Genomic DNA, 16,969 nt, shown 5'->3' with positions numbered 1-16,969 from the left:
GTGGTGAGGAAAGGGTTCAGATTTCAAGCCCAAGAACACTCACACTCACACACACACTCACAAGAGCAGTCTCACCTCACAAACAGCCCGCACATACAGATGCCCAATATTCACACAAGAGACACCATCGCACATATCACACACACGCACATACACACACACACCAGTCACACAACCAGCATACGCATATACACATACAGATAGAAAACTTAACACACCAGTCACACAACCAGCACACGCATATACACATACCAATAGAAAACTTAACACACCAGTCACACAACCAGCACACGCATATACACATACAAATAGAAAACACACCAGTCACACAACCAGCACACGCATATACACATACAAATAGAAAACTTAACACACCAGTCATACAACCAGCACACACATATACACATATAAATAGAAAACTTAACACACCAGTCACACAACCAGCACACGCATATACACATACAAATAGAAAACTTACCCCCATACAAGACCAGCTTCATAGGCCGCAACCTGTGTAGTCACGCTGGGCCCTGCACTAAGGCCCATGCTGGGTGTAATGCTTTGCTGCCTGCACTTTGAAATTCTTAATGATTTTTAAACAAGGGGCCCAGCATTTACATTTTGCACTGGACCCTACAGGTTCTGCAGTTGCTCCTGCAGGTGTGCACTCATGAGAGCGTTCACTACTTGCTTAAGCATATATCTTTTAACACTTTTACACTGTTGGTGGGAGTGTAAATTAGTTCAACAATTGTGGAAGACAGTGTGGTGGTTCCTCAAGGATCTGGAACCAGAAATACCATGTAACCCAGCAATCCCATTACTGGGTATATACCTAAAGGATTATAAATCATTCTACTATAAAGACATATCCACACATAGATTTATTGCAGCACTATTTACAATAGCAAAGACTTGGAACCAACCCAAATGCCCATCAATGATAGACTGGATAAAGAAAACGTGACATATATACACCATGGAATACTATGCAGCCATAAAAAAGAATGAGATCATGTCTTTTACAAGGACATGGATGAAGCTGGAAACCATCATTCTCAGCACACTAACACAGGAAAAGAAAACCAAACACCACATGTTCTCACTTACAAGCGGGAGTTGAAAAATAAGAAGACATGGACACAGGGAGGGGAACATCACACACTGGGGCCTGTCAGGGGTTAGTGGGGGGCAGCATTGGGACAAATACCTAATGCATGAGGGGCTTAAAACCTAGATGATGGGTTGATAGGTGCAGCAAACCACCATGACACATGTATACCTGTTACAAACCTGCACATTCTGCACATGTATCCTGGAACTTAAAGTAAAATTTAAAAAAAAAAAATCCTACCTTTATAGACAAGAGTGCATCCACTATACACATACACACAGATGCACAAACACAGGCATCCTACAAACGCAACACCCACACAAACAGCAATAGCCCCCCATGTGCATGCGCCAAAGCACACGCATTGATACCCAGAAGGGGCTTAGACACTCACAAGTAGCACCACAACATGCAGCCTGCACCCTGCAGCCTCCTGACACAATTCGATTGACTTAACATTGGGGACAGCAGAACAATGTGCCGGGAAGGGGTTTGGAGAGAAAACAAGTTCATGTCCTCCACCCGCAAGTTCATGTCTCCCACCTCTCTCTTCGACCCTGGGCGCACCCACCCCACTCAGCGGCTGGGATCAGAAGAAAGGGAGAGCTGGGGAGGTGGACGCATGGATGGAAAGGGGACAGGGACAGAGGTGGAGAGGGAGAGAGAGGGTAAGAAAGAACGGGTGGGGAGTGGGGGCAGGAACTGAGTCCCCAGGCGAGCTGGCCCCAGCAGTGGTCTCATAAGAGCTCAGAAGGTCTTGAACCCAACGAAGTAAGAACAGTGGACCTGTGCTCCCCACAAAGCACACGCGGTCCTGCCCTCAGAGTCAGTCAGAAGATGCCCACCTCCCTTCTTACTAGCTACACGGCCTTGGGCGTGCCGTGTAACTCTGGGCCTCAGCTTCTTCCTTTGTGAAATGGAATAGCCAATTCTACATTACAGGGTGGCAAGGCACACACAGACACAGCTCCTCCTGGAATCCTGCAGCGTTCAACAGCTCGTCTCCTGATCAGGCCTGCAATCTGATTCTCCGGGCAGAAACTCCAGACCCCCTCATTACAGCAGACATTTGGAACACGTTTATATCCCATCTTCTCCTCCTCTCACTTCACACCTCCCAGCCAGGTGCAAGCACAGAGGCGGATGTAATTCATGGCCACCAGCCCTTCAGGGACCTTCAGGATCCCGCAGCCTTATCCTGCCCCACCCCCTACCCAAACCAAACCAAGCAGGACGCCAAGGCCTGGAAATTTTTCTTCCTCCTCTATTCTTTTTTTTTTTTTTTTTTTTTTTTACGGAGTTTCACTCTCGTTGCCCAGGCTGGAGTGCAATGGCATGATCTCGGCTCACCGCAACCTCCGCCTCCCGGGTTCACGCCATTCTCCTGCCTCAGCCTCCTGAGTAGCTGGGACTACAGGCGCCCGCCACCATGCCCAGGTAATTTTTTGTATTTTTAGTAGAGGCAAGGTTTCACCGTGTTAGCCAGGGTGGTCTCAATCTCCTGACCTCGTGATCCACCCGCCCCGGCCTCCCAAAGTACTGGATTACAGGCGTGAGCCACTGCGCCCGGCCTCCTCCTCTATTCTTTACCCACAACCTCTATTCTCCACCCCCAACCCTAACCTTCCTTATTTGTTTACTTATTTATTTAGAGACAGAGTCTCGCTCTCTCACTAAGGCTGGAGTGCACTGGCTCACTGCAACCTCTGCCTCCCAAGTTCAAGTGACTCTCCTGCCTCAGCCTCCTGAGTAGCTGGGATTACAGGCACGCACCATCACGCCCAGCTAATCTTTGTATTTTTAGTAGAGACGGGGGTTTCACCATGTTGGCCAGGCTGGTCTCAAACTCCTGACCTCTAGTGATCCGCCCACTTCGGCCTCCCAAAGTGCTGGGATTACAGGCGTGAACCACCATGCCCCACCTAACCTTCCCTATTTAAAATTGTCCCAGGCTCTGTCCCTTCCCTGAAAATCCCATCAATCTGTTAGGTGATACCAGATGCTTAAGGAGGGATTCAGAAAAATGAATGGGCCCTAAGGGGCGTGCTAATGTGCCCCATTCCAATTAGAGTCATCCACAAGAGAGAGGAAACGTCGTCCAAGTGGCCACCAACAAGAAACTATTTCATAAGATTTCTTTCTTTTTTTTTTTTTTTTTTGAGATGGAGTCTCACTCTGTCAACCAGGCTGGAGTGCAGTGGTGTGATCTCAGCTCACTGCAACCTCCACCTCCCAGGTTCAAGCGATTCTCCTGCCTCAGCCTCCCAAGTAGCTGGGACTACAGGCGCCCGCCACCATGCCCAGCTAATTTTTGTATTTTTAGTAGAGACAGGGTTTCACCTTATTGCCCAGGCTTGTCTTGAAATCCTGACCTCGTGATCCGCCCACCTGAGCCTCCCGAAGTGCTGGGATTACAGGCATGAGCCACCGCGTCCGGCCTAGTTCATCAGATTTCTTATAGGGCATAAGTCACTCAGATCCCCGCACAGGTTTTCTGTCAACTTACTGAGAGGGAAACTGAGGCAAAGAAGAGTGAAGTGACTTGGGTGAGCAGCAGAGTCGGGGGCTGTGGTCTTTCTGATGTGCAGCCTCCATGAGACCAGATCCAGAATAATCCACGCCCCACCGCACTAGCACACAGCTGCTTCCCATTCCCCAGGCGTGGGAAACAGCCGGGCTGGTTGGAGGCCTGCCAGGGTGGGAGGTCTGGTCACCAGGTGCCCCAGGACAGGGAGGAGGGGGCAAAGCAGGGGGTCTGGCGTTCAGATTCCCATACGGGTTTCACCGTTTATCATTTGTGTGACCTTGACAAGTGCCTTCTCCTCCCTCCATGCAGTTTTCCCGTTTGAAAACGGGTATGATGTTGTTAAAACTTCCCTAGAGAGTTATGTTAAATGAGGTAGTGGATGTAGACCTCTTTGTGAAGTGTAAAGTGATGGAGAGGGTAACAAGAGACACTCTCCCATAGCAATAGCTGGAATAATCGCCTCTGCTGTGGGGACCTCAGCGGCGAGTTTAGGGGTCATCTTTCCCGGTGAGACGAGGAATTACTCCTCTGTGACACACGGGGACAGAAGGCATTTGCTTTGGTTGCAAAGTGAGGGGACTGGCATTGCTGAGCCTGTGTGCTCCCACGTCACGTGGTCCCTGGCAGGTCCCCTACTTCACCCCTGTCTGACCAAAGCTCCTCCCAGGAAGGGAGGCTTTAGGCCCCAAACTTAGCAGGTCCAGACCAGCTCCTGATTGGCTGACCTAGCCCAGTGCCTGGCACATCATAGGTCAAAACATGCTCGTGGAATAAATGCTCATGAATGGTGAATGCGGGGTCTTTCCACACCCTTGACTCATAAGTTTAAAATCTACCCAAAAACCCCCGCGTTGCAGAGACATGCCCAGGCAGACAGGCCCCTCTGTGGGAAGAGCTGTTTGTCATGGTTAAAGGTAAGGGCCCCCTTTCAGACACTGTCCTGGAAAAGTCCCAGACAGTCAACAGATGACCCGGCCTTTTAATGTCCACCCCATCCCTGCCAAGCACAGGGTCCCGGGCTCTGACGCAAGCACCTCTGCAAATAGATGTCGTTTCCATGGGAACTGAAACCCCAGTTTGTTTTTCCCTCCAAGGCACTCTGTAATTTCCAGCACAGTCTGTGCAACGTCAGCCTGGTAACCTCGTGCTGAGCTGTTCTCTGGGTCTGCGTCCAGCACAGGGCGCTGAGCTGACCTAGAGAGGTCATGGCAAGGCTGTGCTCCCAGAGGGCCTCCAGAGGCCGTGGGCCCCAGCCCCTGCCTGCCCCCTACAGAGGGGTGCCCGGTAGATAGGTGGAGTCAGAGGCGAGTCCTTGAACCTCCCTAGGGGAGGTCTGGGGGGTAGGGAGGCGTGGAAGGATGGGGCTCATTTCCAGTAAGAAGTGGGAGGGAAGGAAAAGGTCTCGGTCTGGAAGCCTGGGCCCCAGGGAGGGCGGGCGTTGGGTAACAGATGATTTCTGGCTGCTAGGGGAGGGTGTGCTCTCAGCAGTTGGATCATTAGCCTCTATTGTCTAAGCCTCCGTGAGGAAACAGCCGTGGAAGCAAAAGCAGAGCCAGAAGGACTTGGGGAGATGGAGGTGAAAAGAGGGGGAGGAGACTAGCAGAGGAGGCAATGATGAACTTTAAGGACAGGATGCCAAGAGGATGGAGGAGGGGCTGCCGGTGCCAGAAGAGTGCTGCCCCCTGTCCCCAGCGCCATTCAAGCTTAGGGCCTGGGGAGGCAGGTCCTTCCCTGCTCCAGCCTTGAGATGACCAAGGCCCCAGCCGACACCTTGATAGCCACCTGTGAGAGACCCAGAGCCAAGGACCCAACAGAGGCCCAGGTTGCGGCTGTCATGCTCCAGCCTCCTTCCACCCGCCAGGGGGAATGGACAAAGTGTTCCTCCAACCCCTTGGGGTGGCCTAGGGGCCCTCAGGGACTCCAGAAGGGGAGTCTGAGGCCAGGGTGAGAACCAGGACGCCTTTGAATGAGCTCTTTGGCCCCTCTCTCTCTTTCTCACTGCCCTCAACAATAACACCTGCTCTCATGCTTCCAGGGCACCGTGGGCGAGGTGAGGACTCCAGTGTGAAAGTGCTACCGCCAAAGCCTGACTATTGTTACTACTACCCATGGGGGGCCCCGCCCGCATCTCCCACCCTCCACCATGTCCGGAGCCACAGGGCATAGTGACTGCCTCTCTTCAGCCACAGTCCCTGGGTTATTCAACAGCATCTACAAGGACAGGCAACCAAGGCCCCAAAGAAAGGGAGAGTAATGCTGGGAGGGAAACAGGACATGGCAGGCAGCACCCTCTCCCCAGATTGGCAGGCATTGCCACTGCTTCCTGGGGGCCCCGTAGCCTGGTGGCCCCAGACCCCAGCGCTCATACTCTAGCCCAGCCTCAGCAGCTCAGGCCACCTCCCCACTCCACCTTGCGGTTAACAACAGTCAAACCACTGACCTGATTTTCTGCAGGGAGGAAAAGATAATAGAGCACCTCGGCACATGCGCGCACGCGCACACACAGAAACGCACACAGACACACACACACATGCACACACATACACACATGCACACACACATGCATTCACAGACTCATGCACTCACACGCATACACTTGCACACATGCACTCACACACACACGCACGCATGCACACACACCCGCTCAATGGAAACTTTCTCTGTCTCCTTGACAGGAACCCAGCCCTGCCCGGGAGCTTCCTCAGGTAGAAAGTTCAGTGTTTATCTGCGGTTGATCAGAGGCCTGAGTTCCCGGAGCCTCCCTGGGTGAGCACCGCCGGTTTGACCTGCCTCCCCTGCCCAGGGACAGTGCCTCTGGAAGGTCTAGGTCTCTGTGGGGCGTCTGCTTTCCCCCTGAACTCTTGGCATTGTGCTGGGCACCGAGAAAGGGATTGATAAGACCCTTGACCCTTAAAAGAGCCAGAAAGATCTGGGATGGGAATAATTCCCGAATAAACCAGTGCTTCCTCTCCCTAAACTTTCTCCTAACTCAGGGTCCCCTGAGCGTCAGAAACATCTCAGGGCCATGTTCTGCCACATACAAGTGATGAGGTGTCCTCAAAGTAAGTTCTCAATGGTTGGCAACTGTTCTTATTTTTCATCACCATCAAAGGGCAGCCACCTTCCTCCGCCAGTGGGGCAACTGAGTGGAGGAGCTCCGCGCCCCAGCCACCCCCTCAACTTGCGGTCTTGGAGATGCACAAAGTGTCAGAGCCGGAAGGGACACCGAGGTCACAGCCAGGAAAGTGTTTTGCTGAGCCTGTCACTAAGGCAGGCATCCACACTCACTGCTCAGAGTGTGACCTGAACCCGCAGCCTCAGCACCACCCAGGAGCTTGTGAAAAACCAAAGCCTCAGGCCCCAGACCCAAGGAATCTGAACCTGCATCTTAACAATGCCCTCAGCTGATTTTTAGCCCAATAAGTTTGAGACTCCCTACTCCCCCACGCTGGGTTCAGCCCGGGCCTAGGCCTCCTAAGAGCTACATTACGCCCAAAGAGCTGGTCTGCTGTGCCCACGAGAGGCTGCGGCCAACCCACCACGGCCACCACTGCCTTATTCCTCCAGCCACGTGTCAGATGAGGTTGATGTGGTGCTAAGTTTAGGTTCTAGCTGCCCACGTTGAAGAAGAGCAGGGGGAAACAGCTTTGCTCCTCTGTGCACAGAGGACCTCCATGCCCTACTCTGCCCCAGATGCCACCTCTCCTCCGCCTTCCAGACCCTGCCTTTCTCGAAGCAAGGGGCGGTGGTAGGCAGCGGGCCACATGCTTGGTCCCGTCTTATCTGACCTAAGCTTATAAGGCCAACTGGCTCACTCATGCTCTCGGAGCTGACGGTGGTCACCAAGGTGACCCTGTACTCCAGTTTGGCCTGCCTCCTGTACCGTGGCTTATGTCCCCTGGGTGGGATTCCCAGCCACAGACTAAAGCCAGAACGTGGGCCTCGGCATTCTGCAGCAGTCAGCTCTCCAGCCGAGCTTCAGGCACTTCAGAGAGGAGAGTTGTGCTGCTAGAAAGGCCACGTGTAGAACCTGACCGCCATTAACAGCTCTCAACACCCCTCGGGTGTGAATATCATTGATTCCCTTATTGCTGTTAACATTTTAGTGTGAATTAGCTGCTGACTGTCAATTGGCTGGCAGAGAGTGGCTGGGACATCCATACTGTTAAGTTTTGATAGGAGATACTGGTCCTCCAGAGGGGAAAAGCCCAGTCCAGCTATTTCCACCCCCTCCCATGCTGCTGTACCTAGCCACACTTGCTTGTCTCAGCCTCACTTGGGCCCTAAGGCAAGGGGTGCCAGAGCTGATTCTCCCCAGAGATGGTGAGTGCTGGAATCGCTCCCATCTGTATGCTAGGGTTCTGCACCTGGGGCTCAGATCCCTAAATTCCTTTTAGCAATAGTAGTGCCTCAGATAAATCTCATCATCTATTGGGTACTGCCAGCGTGCAAAGCTTGGAGATCGCCTATTTCCTGTTGTTCTCCAGTCTTCTGGCCTGTGATTCTGAGGGGTTCTATGAGGAAGGAGGCCACCTCTATCTACCTGCAGCTCTCGCAACTCAGATCTCTGCCCTCAAGGCAGATATTCCCCAGATGGAAGGAAGGAGGGAGGGAAGGAGGGAGGGAGGGAAGGAAGGAAGGAGGGAGGGAAGGAAGGAAGGAAGGAAGGAAGGAAGGAAGGAAGGAAGGAGGGAGGGAGGGAGGGAGGGAGGGAGGGAGGGAGGGAGGGAGGGAGGGAGGGAGGGAAGGAAGGAAGGAAGGAAGGAAGGAAGGAAGGAAGGAAGGAAGGAAGAAAACTAATATTTGAGGGCTTCCAAAATGTGTTGGTCACTATGCTAACTCTAACCATTAGCTCATCCAGTTCTCACAACACCATGAGTTGGTGCTATTATTCCCATTTTACAGTCAAGGAAACTGAGGCTGGAAGAGGTTAATAACGTGCACAAGGTTACCCAGTTAATAAGTGGCAGAGCCAGGATTAGAACCAAGATCTGTCTGATTCTCCCACTACCTTCCAGGTCTAGAGAAGTGAGGCTATGAGTCATGTGCTCTCATTCCAAGGCTGGCCGAAGGAAGTGGGCAGCTCAGACACGTCCCTCCCAGTGGACTTTGGGGGGAAAAACTGGCAAAATGAGCTCTATCCTGTAGACTCTTCCTCTCTCTCTCCTCATAGGGAAGATTAACCAAAGGAAAGGGAGACGGCAAGCCAGCCTGTGTTGCACCGGCTGGTGACCTGGATTCCTGCCCCTCTTCTGGACTGAGTGGCTGTGCCAGTGTGGGCATGGGGCCCAAGGCCGCCAGGCTCCCAGGCATTCACATTCCACTCCCAGAAGCCCACAGCCTCTGGTGCTGCAGAGCTCCTGCCAGCCTGATCGGAGCAGCTTATGACATGACAGTGACCAGAATGACACAGACCTCAGTCCCACAACCGTCCCTCCAGGTGAGCAGGAGGGCAGGTGACAAAGCCAGCTAGGCCTGAGAAGGGGGTAATCCTTCCAACCACCACTGACCTTCTTCCCCCAAACATTTCAGGCACAAGACAAAAAGGGACAGGCAGCCACTGCCCCCCTCCAGGCTAAACCATCAGTGGCACCGATTCACTGATCCTCTCCCCTGCCCCCACCCACTCCAAGTGAAAAACTATTTGTTAAACACAACTGTAAATAAGCCAGGGCAGCTACTCCACTTGCCATGAGCAGTGGGTGCTGCTATTCCATGCCACACTGAGGAAACCAAGGCCCAGAGAGGTTTACCAATGTGCCCAGGACCCACAGTCAGAAGCTGAGAGGCAAGCCCAGGCTTCTGGCTCTCCCTCCACTCTGGCCTGATACTTCCTCCAGGACCATGGCCCTTTAAAGGTGAACCTGACTTGATTTTTTTTTGTTTTTTGAGATGGAGTTTCATTCTTATTGCCCAGGCTAGACTGCAGTGGTGCAATCTCGGCTCACTGCCACCTCCGCCTCCCGATTCTTCTGCCTCAGCCTCCCAAGTAGCTGGAATTACAGGCATGTGCCACCATGCCTAGCTAATTTTTTGTATTTAGTAGAGACAGGGCTTTATCATGTTTGTCAGGCTGATCTCAAACTCCTGACCTCAGGTGATCCGCCTGCCTGAGCCTCCAAAGGTGCTGGGATTACAGGCATAGCCCCCACACCCGGCTTCCTTCTACCACCTTTGCATGGGCTCTCCCTTCTCCCTGAAATAACTTCCCAGCCATCTTCACCTGTCAGAATCTTATGCCTTCTTCATGAACCATCACAAAATGTCACTTCCTCCCAGTAATTTTTTTTTTTTTTTTGAGATGGAGTGTCACTCTTGTCGCCCAGGCTGGAGTGCAGTGACACAGTCTCAGCTCACAGCAACCTCCACGGCTCACTGCAACCTCTGCCTCCCGTTCAAGCAATTCTCCTGCCTCAGCTTCCTGAGTAGCTGGGATTACAGGTGCCTACCACCATGCCCGGCTAATTTTTGTACTTTTAGTAGAAACGGGGTTTCACCATGTTAGCCAGGCTGGTCTCGAACTCCTGGCCTTAGGTGATCCACCCGCCTCAGCCTCCCAAAATGCTGGGATTACAGGTGTGAGCCACCAGTCCCGGCCCCCAGTAATATTTTAACATGAATCCTCCTTTCTTTGGTTCCCCATAGGTCTGTGCCTCTTTGGGGGTACTTCCCAGGGTTTATAGTTCTCTGAGTAATATCTCATTCCCCCAGTCTATGGTAAGCTCCTGAGTGTAGAAGCCATCTTGTCTCCTGGTGCCCGTCACAGTGCGGGATACACAGTAGGAGCCCAGCAGGGCTGGGAGGGAATCACCTTGCCAGAGCATCTCTCTGGAGGTGGGTCTTGCACTCAGAGGGCTGAGACAGCTCAAAAGAGCCTCTGGCTTCCTGAGTGCAGGGTGTTCTTGAGCAAGACTCTGCCCCTCTCTGAGGCTGATTAGAGATGCCAGCTCTGTCACTGGGAATCATGAGAAATCTGGGAACAGCAAGCAGAGCCGAGGAATGTCCCACCCACGGCATCTGGAGCCACTTCCTTCCTGGAAGGAGAACAAAGCAGAAAGAGGAGATCAAGCCTCTCCCTGTGGAGGGTGATGGAGCAATGGGGCCCAAGCGGGTGGACCTCCAGGAAGGAGACTGCCAGGTGACAACTGGGGCCCCAGAGGAGCTGCAGAGCCTCAGGGAGAAGGATGAGCATGGGGTCAGGCAAGCCCCCTTTCCTCCTGAACATTCCAGCCTCTCCTCTGTGAACCCCAAACTTTCCTCCCCTACCCGCTTTCTCTTTCTCCCTCCTCACATCCTCCTCCCCACCTGGCACTCCTATCCCATGACCACCCACTGCCCTGGACTACGCTGCAGAGAGACCACGCGTGACTCCGCGTCTCCACACCCTTATCTTGACGTTCCAGGCCTTCCGGGTGGGCTGCCAGCACACCTCTCCACCCCTTCCCGCTTTGGACTCTCCCCCGGCCTGGATTTTCCTGCCTCTTGACCGTTCATGTGACTCCCTCAGCTCCCAGTGACCTTCACTCCCTGCTCTCTCCATCCCACCCTATGAACTCCTGCCTCTCTCCAAGCCCCCTGGACGCTGTCTTCCCTGGGCAGCACTGCTAGATCCCCAATCAGCTCGGGCCCCCATCGCCCCACTTTTTAGACTCCTACTATGCTTTCACCCCCCCATCCGGTGCTTATCACTCTGTCTTGGATGGAAATAGCAACAACAATCGTGGGAATAGACATCTCTGTCACCAAAGACTCCTGCTTCCCCTTGCTTAGCACGTGGGTTGACACTGAAAAGTATATGGAGTTGACACTGAGATCTGACACTGCCCAGCCAGGGACTGTATTTCCCAGCCCCCGTGGCATTAACATGGGGCCATGTGACTAGTTCTCACCCGTGGAACGTGAGCTGAAGTGGCACTTCTGGGCCAAGGCAGTTAAGAAACTGATGTGCCTTCTCCACTCTCTCTTCCCCACCCCCTAGCTAGAGGCCGATGGCCAAAGTGATACTGGAAGATACCTGTTAAAGACGGCAGAGCTAATTAGCCAGGCATGGTGGCACACACCTGTAGTCCCAGCTACTTGGGAGGCTGAGGCAGGAGAACCACTTGAACCCAGGAAACGGAGGTTGCAGTGAGCCGAGATAGGACCACGGCACTCCAGCCTGGGAGACAGAGCAAGATTCCGTCTCAGAAAAAAAAAAATGGCAGAGCTGTCAGAAACCTGGTCTCTGGATGAGCCTCACTGCTAACCTGGTATTTTCTTAGACCACTGGGGGGCAAGAAACAAGCTTCCATTGTCTCTAAGCCATCACACATTCTTGGGTCTATTTGTTACACCAGTTAGCATATCCTGACCAATGCAGGTAGCTATCAATTCGTGGAGCACTTACGGTATACCAGGAATGACATGAAGTGTTTTTACATTCATTGTCTCAGTTAATCCTCACAGTACCTCCATGTGGGAGCTATTTTAAAGTGCCTGTTTTATAGATGAGGAAACTGAGTCTTAGAAAGGTTAAGTAACTTGGCCAAAGTGGCCCAAGTAATAAATTGCATTCTAAACTGGAACCAGAGTGCCTCACCACCTACAGTGAGCTTGGTACATGTCTGCTATCCTCCCCAGACCATTGTCACTGAAAAGATCAGAGTGGAAGAAAGATCACACCTTGCCCTCCTGAAGAGACAAGAGTCTGACCCACACTAGATTTTTTTTTTTTCCAAGACAAAATCTCATTCTGTCACCCAGGCTGGAGTGCAGTGTCACGATCTCGACTCACTGCAACCTCAGCCTCCTGGATTCAAGCGATTCTCCTGCCTCAGCTTCCCAAGTAGCTGGGATTACAGGCCCCCACCACCACGCTGGCTAAGTTTTTCGTTTTTTTAGTAGAGATGGGGTTTCACCATGTTGACCAGGCTGGTCTTGAACTCCTGACCTGAAGTGATTCGCTCGCCTCACCCTCCCAAAGTACTGGGATTACAGGTGTAAGCCACCGCACTAGATATTTTGTAATATCATTACTTTTCAGCTCCCATTTTCCGAGAGCCTTCTAGGTCCTACACAGAGTCGGCGGGCGGGTGGGGGGGAGGCATTTCACATATAGCAGTTTAATAATCACGGAAGCCCTGCCAGGTGGATATGTACTTTGCTAAGCTGGAAGCAGGCTCTGGGAAAAGCTCAGTAACCTCCCCAAGGTGACCTGCCTGAGTGGCCAAGCATAAAAGAAACTGGGTCTGCTGAGCTCTCACCTCCACTCTGCCTCCGCACTCTACCCCTCCCTTGTCAGACCCCTCTGACCTGGGAGGCAGCTGGAAGTTTCCAGCAGAGCAGGGGAAAGGGGAATGGAGTACTGCGTGTGTGTGAGTGTGTGTGGAGTGTGTGTGTGTGTGTGTCCTATACGTGTATACCAACGTCTCACTGCTTTCTATCACTCAGTCTGGTTTTCATCTCTTTAGGGAAGAGGATGGGGCATGAAAGACGAGTGGAAGAAAAGAGAATTCCTCAGGCTGAAGGAATAAAAGGTCAGAAAACATCAAAGTTGATGGAAACTGTGGGTTTCATGGCTAAATCCCCTGGCTTAGTCCAGGAGGAAACTCCAGTCCCCCAAAAAAGGGACTTGCTCAGGAAATTGGGATTACAGCCTGCACTTCTAAAACCCTACAAATGCTTTTTGTGCCAAGCCCTCTGCCCCAAAGCCAGGGAGAGGATAGATCACTCACAGTTCATAGCTCATCTCAGATGTCACCTCCTCCAGGCAGCCTTCCTTCCTCCTCCACAGCAGCTCTGCCACTCCTCTGGGAATATGGTAATAACACTCACTCTTCATATTTACTGAATATTTGCCAAGTGCTAGTCCTTGAGGACTAGCACTCCACAGGTTTACTCACCTGTCTGTCTCACCCACTGGATTGTGCGAGGATGGAAACAGATTCTGTCTTGGTCACTGTAGCCTCCCCAGACCTCAGGAGACCCGGTACATAGTAAGTACTCAATAAACAACTGTGGGACTGAATGTCCAAATCAGTGAAAGGATCAACCAAATGGTTATACACACTATTCTACATAACAATGGCCTCGTGTGCACACAGGGCTTTCATTTTTCAAATCACATTAATCACATTGTCTCAGTAGAACCCAGTGAGAGGCCTCAATAACAAGGAGAGTGGTATCAAGTGTATGCCCACATACACACATGCACACCAGCACATGCAGCCCCCCTCCATGTTTATGTAAGTATACAGAGGCCCATACACCCATGCCTTCCTAGCCGGCAAGAAAGATGCCATGACGTGCTATTTCCTGTTTTGTCTGCAAACACGGAGGCCTCCTCCACTTTCTTCCCCACCCCAAGACACACGCGCACACACACACACGCACACACACGCACACACACGCGCACACACACACACATGCGCGCGCGCACACACACGCGCACACACACACGCGCGCGCGCACACACACGCACACACACACGGTCGGTTTTCCTCTTTAGCTGAGCATGAAAGAGAGCCAGCCGTCCACAAGGGGGCATTCAAGGACCATCAAACTCAGTATCTCAAAGCCAAGACTGCTACTTAAACTTGGTCTCAGAGAGAGGAGAAGATCCCAGGAAAAACTGAAGAACCAGGGTGGGGTCTCGCGTGGAAACCCAGAAGAGGAGGTGGTCAGCCACCGGAGAAGCAGGGCTGATGGAGATGGAGTCTCCGTCTAAATAACAGAAATGGTAATAATTTACCAAGTGCTCTCTTGGTATTTACCAAGTGCTAGTCCCTGGTCTAAGCACTTCACATGTCATGACTTGTTTAATCTTCTTCTCACCTCTGCAAGTCTCAGTGTTGCTGTAATTCCTGCTTTATAGATGAAAAAACTAATGACTCAGAAAAATTAAGTAACTTGCCCAGGGTCACTCAGTGGTGAAGGCAGAATTCGAACTCAGGACCTGTTGTCCATAGTTCCTACTGTTAACTGCTCACTCTGCTGCCTCGAGGCTGGACTTTCAGACATCCTACTTCTCAGCCTTGGATTCTCTGTGCTGGACTCCACTTCTCACATCTCCAGGCCCTTTTGGGTGGTTGATGAAGGACCTGGAAGCCGATTTCCTAAGAGTGAATAACTTGGTGCCCTGAAACTGACCCCTCATCCGCTATAAACTGTCGATGCTGGTTTGGTTTAGTGCCTTTGGAAAGCAGTAAAGCAATTACTAGCAAAAGGCACGAAGCTCTTCCTCCCCCTTTGACCCAATAATCTCTTTTCCTGGGAAATTATTCCAAGGAAATTATCCAAACGAAGCCAAGTGTTATCTGAATACATGCGTGCACTGAAATCTTTCTTTAAAGGTCAAAAACTGGGAACCACAATAAGGAAGTGGTTTAATAAACTGGGACATCAACACAATGGACAATCAGGCCTGGAAATCCACAGCTGTGTGACTGTGACAGGGAATGGAAACATGGAGGATGCTTCCACTACACAGTGTATCACCACTACACTCCCATCTAACTAGCTAGTTCAACAAATCACGCTTGTCAAGGAGAGAGGTCTCCCTGTTCGTATTCAAAATAAACTCAGCCTCTGACACCCCAAAGGAACAGAAGAGAAGCTTCAATGCAACAAAAACAATAAGCTCAGTGATTCTTGGCTTTTGAGTTTCCAAGGCCCCAAGTCCTGATGATGTATGACATTTTCTGAGAGTGATTTTGATGATTGGTTATCGATGATTTTCACCTTTCACACCATACTCGTTATTAAGCCATCTAATTCGTCATATTCAATTTTGTTAAGATACCTGGTGTGGTTTCTGTTTTCTGACCAGACCCTGATACATGCATAGACCATGGACCCTGATGAATGCTATCTCCCCCATAATGATAAAGTGATTTTTAAAAAAGATTTCAAAATCAGTGCACCCACCATGGTTTCAACTCGTACAAATGTATGCTTAAGGAGGGTACAGGTACGGCTGGTCTTCTCCAAATGATACTTTGTACTAGTTGCCTCTTGACGCATCCTAAAGTACCCCAAAGCTCAGTGTCTTCAAACAACAACTTTTATCATCTCAGTCTCTGTGGGTCACAGATCCAGGTGCAGCTTAGCTGAGCCCTCCGCTTCAGCACCTCTGCAGGCTGCAGTCAAACTGTCAGCTGAGCTGGAGTCGTCAGCTGGGGACCTGATACCGAGCTCACTCTAGTGGTTGCTGGCAGGATTCAGTTCCTCGTGGACTGTTGGATCCAAGGCCCCGATGCCCTTCACTGCCTGTGCCCTCTCTTCCTCAGCACGTTGGCCACTCCATGGGGCAGCCCCCAACGTGGCAGCTGCTTCATCAGAACACGTAAGAAAGAAGTCTTGAAGAGTGTGAGCAGGAGGGGAGTCCCAATTTTGTATCGTCTAATCTCAAAAGTGACATTCCGCCACTTCTACCATATTTTACTCATTAGGAGCAAGTCGCCAGGTCCAGCCTACACTCAGGGGAGGGGATTACACAAGGACGCGTGGTATGCCTACCACATACTTGAACATTTATAGCATCTTCTCAATAACAAAAACAGTATTTTCTCAAGTTACTTGTCTAATATGGAAACTTTCTAAATCCATTGGTGAATGCCCACACCCATTTCTCGCAAGCAACAGCCCCCGGTCCCCCTAGTCCCCCGCCCCCACCAGACTTACTGGAAAGTCCCTGCCGGGTGAGTGAGCGGCTATTTGCCAGATTGGGGGTGGGGTGGGGGTGGGATGGGGGCAACATGGGCACCTTCAGAAGTCAAACGTCAGAGGAGGGAGGCAACTCAGGACTCGCGTTTGAAAAAGGTTCAGTTGGTGCCTGCCCCAGGCCATTACCATTGCTTTAGGCTGAATTCTTAACCAGCCCAACAAGGTGTGTCCGGATGTGGCTTCGCCCGCTTTCTCCAAGCTCAACCCGCCTTTCTGTTCACTCTCTCCACACGCTAACCACAATGGCCTCTTCTCTGGCCTCAGAGAGGCCAGGCTCTTCTTCTCCAATGAGGCATTTGCTATGCTCTTTCCTCTCCTGGATCCCCGCCCTGCCCCCCAAAGCCTCACCTGCCTGACTCCTACTGAGCCTTCAGACCTCCGCTTGGACAGCACTTCCTTGCAGGGGCCACCCCCAAGCCTCCAGTCTCCGCCAGCTCCCTGAGCTACCAGTGATTTCCCCCCCAGGAGATCTCTGATTCCAACCAGAAATAGCATTTCCAACCAGCCCTTAGGCAATTTTTAAAATAGGGCAAGTTTGGGAGGCACTACCCACTGTCTTCACAAGTTCACCTGGCACCCTTCCCTCTCCGGTCCCACTCAGCACACCTAGAGCTGATGAGTTGGTT

The 16,969-nt window shown here is 51.7% G+C and overlaps 1 long non-coding RNA gene across 1 annotated transcript; it reads left to right on the top strand.

Moving 5' to 3' along the window:
- Positions 1-5,146: 5,146 nt before the first annotated feature.
- LOC135967700 (uncharacterized) lies at positions 5,147-16,191 on the top strand. Its single transcript, XR_010581875.2, has 3 exons — positions 5,147-6,407; positions 8,815-9,081; positions 13,091-16,191. It is a non-coding gene; the product is annotated as an uncharacterized lncRNA (long non-coding RNA).
- The last annotated feature ends 778 nt before the right edge of the window (positions 16,192-16,969 follow it).

Source organism: Macaca fascicularis, chromosome 16, assembly GCF_037993035.2.
Source record: "Macaca fascicularis isolate 582-1 chromosome 16, T2T-MFA8v1.1".
Classification (NCBI taxonomy): Eukaryota; Metazoa; Chordata; class Mammalia; order Primates; family Cercopithecidae; genus Macaca; species Macaca fascicularis.
The sequence above is the reverse complement of the archived record's forward strand: the minus strand, read 5'-3'. Positions and strand labels throughout refer to the sequence as shown.